At 29.8% G+C, this 5,920-nt stretch overlaps 1 long non-coding RNA gene across 2 annotated transcripts; it reads left to right on the forward strand.

Moving 5' to 3' along the window:
* Positions 1 to 778: 778 nt before the first annotated feature.
* Positions 779 to 5,623, forward strand: LOC120071233. Of its 2 annotated transcripts, XR_005480188.1 has the most exons (4): positions 781 to 1,071; positions 3,232 to 3,490; positions 3,664 to 3,817; positions 3,911 to 5,623. It is a non-coding gene; the product is annotated as an uncharacterized LOC120071233 (long non-coding RNA). The 2 variants fall into 2 exon arrangements; XR_005480187.1 differs by having other exon boundaries at positions 779 to 1,071; positions 3,232 to 3,817.
* The last annotated feature ends 297 nt before the right edge of the window (positions 5,624 to 5,920 follow it).

Raw genomic sequence — 5,920 nt, forward strand, 5'->3', positions numbered from 1 at the left:
TTAATAATTGAAACTTTATTTTGTGCTACCGATCCAATTTACCCATTATGGAGAGAGGAGGAAAGACTAATGATTGGAGCCTTCCCAAGTCTTCTTTGGAGTCCTCGTCTTGCCTTATCAGTTGGTTTACTTGACGTTGACCACAGACTTTGGCCTACGAAATTACAGAGAAACAACCTTCACAATTTCTTCTTTCTATTCAAATCAAACCGTTTCATTTCTCCGATATACCTCGCCGGAAAACACCCATAGAGCTCCACGATGAAAAGACTACTGTTCGCATGTGATTTTCAAAGAAACTTAATAAGTGGATTTGAACTTGAGCTGGTGTTAATATCGATGTTGATTTGATACGATATGATTCGATCTCTAACAATTGATCATTTGATTCCTTTTTAGTTGAATGAATGTGCTTAACTTGAAGAAAGAAAGTACCCAACATTCTTGGAAGAGTCTTTCTTGGATCCTAGGAGTGTTATATGAATTCTTTCTAGACTCTTTAGAACATAGAATTATTGATCCCATAAATGTAGAGAACTCCTCTACTTAAGTTTTCTAGTGAGTTTCATGAACTTCGACTTATTGGTTCATGGTTTGGCCATGAGTCCAATTGATTGGATTTGGACTTACTTTAGTTTTGAGCTAAATTAAACTCATTTTTGGGTTCATCTTGACTTTAACCCAAATAATTATATAGACCAAATTAATCTTGATTCAACATCATTGGAATTTGACACATGTCAACTTTTTATTGGTTTCAAATTGAATATTTTGAAATTTAATGAATGACGGTGTGATTGGGTTGGGTTGTTGGACTATTTTAATTGCAATTTCACTCTTCTGAATTATTAAATCTCGCCGGAAACTAATTGCCCAAAAATCTCGATCAGTTCTGGTGGAGATGAAACTGCGGCGTTTTTCATATGGCGAGTTGGTGAAGATAACCGATAAGTTTCAGCGATGCATTGGCCAAGGTGTATTTGGAAAAGTCTACCACGGCCAACTCGACGGCGCTCCGGTGGCCGTCATCGTAACCAACCTACATCAGCTGCCGCTGAATTTCAAACCGAGGTCTGACTTAATATATCTATCCATATTCCAATACTTAACTTTTTCTTCTTAATTTACGTTTGTAGTCCTTATATTGAGATTAGTTTTTCCTTTTCATCCAATTTCGGTTCTTATTTAATTTCATGTATTTATTTTTATAAGAATTTAGTGCTCTTTCTAATGGATTTTTGTTTCCAACCAAAAAAAAAAAAAAAAAAACACTTTTTGATCTCAAACTTTTGTGGAGGTAGGATGGTTTGCTAATTTATCGTTTTTGAAAATCAATTAGCTTATTTCCTCTAAGTTTTTTTTATCATGTTTTCTATCTTTTGAAGTAAACTAGTTGGATTTTTATCTAAATTCTAAAAACAAGTTTCTAGAAATTACTCTTCTATTTATTTATTTATTTTGGTAATTTTTAAAACTTTAGGTGGCTTTTGAAAACTAGGTAGGAAGTAGAAAGTAGAAAGTAGAAAGTAAACAAAGAAATCTAGAGGTGGAGTGTGTGTTTATAGACTTAATTTAAAGAAAAAATAAAAATAAAAACTCAAATCGTTATCGAACGAGATCTTAGCCTCTGAACATTAGCGTGTACTTCCAAATCTGTAACAATTTAGTCATTACAAACTTTAATAAGTATCAATAATTTAGTCATTGTACTTTACAATTTTGTAACAATTTAGTCTCTAACATGAAAAATACTATTAATATTTTATGAAATTTCTAATACATGTAGGTTATGATTAACTAATTAAGAGTCAAGTTTGTTTATAAATTATAAAGACCGATCAATCATTATATATTAAAATTAACAATTAAGTTTGACGAGATTTTTTCAACTAAATTATTACAATTTTTAAAGAATGTAAACTAAATTGTTCCATGTTAAAATTTAAGGACTCAATTACTACAAATTTGAAAATAAAATGACTAAATTGTTATAAATTAAAGTTTATGGGCTAAATCATTGATTCTCTAAAAGTTCGGAGATAAAAGCAATTTTTAATCAAATTTCTGCAAATCAATTCATTAGGATTACCATGGTCAATTATATACACTATTGTGTTAAAAAAAATGGAAGAATTAGTGGTTTGTCGATCAAATCTCTAATATTGAAGGTAGTATAAATTTTATGTTAATTGAATATATTCATTTTGACATTAAAGAACATAGTTATAATTAGACCGTTTTAAAGTTACACTTTAATTAGATAAATAAAAATTGAAAATTTTGGAGATCAATTAAACAAACCAATACTTTGCTAATTAAATGGGTGGCCAGCTCATCAAATATAATCGGTTAGCTAAATTCACCTGCATTAATCTTAGAAAGAGTTTGAAATAAAACTTAACAAATAAATGTTAAAAAAGTGTTGATATAATTAAATTTATCATAATCTATTAGAGTGTTATGAGTCGATTAATGATTTAACATGGTATCATTTTCGAAAGTTCTATGTATTCAAGTTCTTATAATATCATTTTTTCTTCAATTAATATTGATTTTCACTCGAATTTTTTTTATAAATTATAAGTTCACCAATGAAAAAAAAATGTTAATATTATCAAATTTATCATAACTCATCAACTTAAACTTTTGAGCCATCGAAACTACTCGTGAATCTTCTCAACAAAGTTTATCACAAGAATTTGATTAAAGTGATGGGATATTACGAAGAACCCACAAAATCCGCTAGTTTTTGAGTTGATGGCCAATGGAGACTTGAAGAAGAATCTTACAAGTTCATATTTATAGATTCAGCTAGTTCAGCCATCATTCAATTCTTCAATAAATTAGATTTGTATTAGATAACATACGATTCCATCTCAAAATCAATATGACAATAAAAAAAGTAATCCATATATTATTTAAGATGGTGCATTTTAAGTTTCACTATTCTTTGATCAATGCCATATCGAATAGAGTAATACCTAGGTGTAGTCCACCATCTCCATACAAAACCCCTCCCATCATAAATGGAAGAAAAATTATACTACTCTTTTTTTTTTTTTTTTTTAATCAGAAAAGAAAATTTACCACATGTTAATGCACCAAAGTTCTATTTCAAAACCAATGGACTACGGGTCGAGAAATAGTTCATGTATTATATTACTATCGTGAAGTTCCTTGATATTTTTAAATTGAGATACTCAACGGTTCGTGTTGACTTTTCTAATACAGGAAGTGGTTCAACCAAATTGACATGGGAACGAACACTTGGAATGGCCATTGATATGGCTAAAGCTTTGGATTATCTGCACGACGGTTGCCAGCCGCCGATCATCCACAGGGATTTCCACAGTTCAAACATTTTGTTATCTGAGAATTTTGAAGCGAAACTTTCTGGCTTTGCTTTGGCCGTCAGCTTAGTTCAATTTCATGATGGTGAATCTCATGTGTCCATTACTGTTCGAGGCACTTCTGGATACATGGATCCACAGTAAGCAAAGAAAAAAAAAAAACCTTAATTTGCCCATGTTTGATAATCCTTTATAAATTAAGTTCATAAATGTTATTTCCATCCATAAATTTGCTTTTACACAAATGTTTTCAAAATTCAAGACAACTTTTGAAAATATTTAAATAGTACTGTCAGGCTGCTCCTTATTTCAGGTTCAAGTTGCTGAAGAGACCGATCCAAGTGAGAGGATGGGTGAACGAAAGGCTCTGAATGAGCCACGCCTCTCAATCTTCCTAACTACAAGTGGTAAGAACCACTATCACAGAACTTAGGGAAATCAGTGGAGACCGATCAAATTCCTTTCAAGTAACAAAACTCTTTCTCTCTCTCTCTCTAAGTCGGGTTTCTGAATACTCTCAACTCTCTCTAAACTTTTATTGTTCTTGACCAATTTTGCAGTGAATAAAGAAGAGAATCAAGCATGCAAATGGAAGAAGAGATCAACAACAATATGTACATGGTTCGGCAAAATGATGCCTACATCTACGGGAAGGGAGAATCTTTTATTGAAGACTTTACAGAGATAAGTTTTTATTTTCTTTACAGATCGTGTACTAAATAAAATGATCAAGTTGTGGAACGATTTATATATATATATATATATTACAAATCTGTTATGAAGTCTGTTTAGAAAATAAAAACTAGCCGTTGAGCTATTTGAGATTAAATTCTTTCAAGTACTACTTTAGTGATCCCGGAATTTCTTTTTATATATATTTTAATTTATTTTAGTTTATGTACTTTCTAAATATTACTTTTGATTTTTTATATACTTTGAACTTTAGTTTATTTTCGTCTTTATTGTAATTTTAGAGAGTGATCATTTTAGTTCTATCATTATCATTTTGTGTATGTAAACTACTTTTTATTTATGAGTTTCTTTATCTTATCATCTACTTTCTTACAAATATTTTTTTTATAAAAAAATTCAAGCTAAATTTTGAAAACAAAAAAAATAGTTACTAAATTTTTTTTTTGGACATTGAGAAAGTTGAATATGTATGCATGTTTTCTTTTCCCTAAATTACATAAAATATAGAGAATTTTTTAAACTTAGGTTAAATTGGTAGTGACTAGTTCGTTCGATCATGCAAATAAGTTGGTTTAAAAATTTATGTTAGGTTTGGTAGTAGTAAATCTATAATTAATTAACATTTTTTAAAAAAGAAAAACTAACTTGCCAAAAAATTGGTTCAACTTCTTTAACTTTAGGGTGAAACAAAATTTAGGATGATTTGAATTGATCAGACTTTCTAAGTGTATTTAAAACCATTTTTTATACTTTCAAGAACGCTTTAGGGTAACAATTTTATTCTTAATTTTCTATTTTTGAATTATTGTTTGTTTTGTTTCTTAAATTTCATATTATGGCTCTCATATATTATGAATAAACACTTAAATTCATAATCAAATTCTAAAAACAGAAACAAGTTTTATTTTTCTTTTTCAAAATACTAACGAAAATTGAATAATAAAACAAACAAACTTATTAGTGAAAGTAGCCTCTATAAGTTTAGCTTTCAAAAAATCCAAAAAATCCAAATGATTATCAAATGAAATCTGTAAATTTCAAACAAATCCTTATTGAGTAAGGTTAATGTTAACCATTGCGGGCATTTGGATTTTGTAGATCTTTGGTAACAGGAAAGTTGAGTATAGGGGCGGATGTGTATGGGTTTGGAGTGGTATGGGATAATAATATATGTATCTAAATTAATCAACCAAAATTCAGACTATATAAATTATCCAACAAACCTAGATCAAATTCGGGTTCCAAATTATGCGGAATAAACAATTGGTTAATAGTTTAAAAGAATAGATAAATCAACCTAAGCTTTTAAGTAACAAGAATGATAATAAATCAAATTTAAAGGAAGAGAGATAACGCCCGGTTTATATTGGTTCACCCAGTGTGGGTTACGTCCAGTTCTCTGTTACTGATGCAGGTTCCACTAAAATAGTCAGGGAGAAGAGTACAAGAGTTTACAATGCTCAAGAATGATTTCTGCTCACAAATCACTTTTACAAAGATCGGAAAAAAAAAATGCTCACTGTGAGACAAGAAAAAAATCAATTTGACAATGTATATATATAATATATATATATATATAATATATATATACATATACTTACTTAAAGAAACTCACGGCACACTGCTCGTTTTAAAAACCACTATTGATTTGTATTTTATAAAAAAATTTCTACCACCCCGAATTCATTCTTCATCATTACTCACCTCCATGTTGGTCAATGAAAGACTTGCTTAAGAGTTAAGCATAAAACAAAGAAAATGGGTCTTGGTTGGGCTTCATTTTTCCTTTACATGGAGTTGTTTTGATGGAGATAATAACTGGAGGACCACCACTCCAACTAGGTGAGGATGGAGTTTGAAGATTTGATGGAGATAAT

Source organism: Benincasa hispida, chromosome 1 (assembly GCF_009727055.1).
Source record: "Benincasa hispida cultivar B227 chromosome 1, ASM972705v1, whole genome shotgun sequence".
In the NCBI taxonomy this organism is placed as follows: Eukaryota; Viridiplantae; Streptophyta; class Magnoliopsida; order Cucurbitales; family Cucurbitaceae; genus Benincasa; species Benincasa hispida.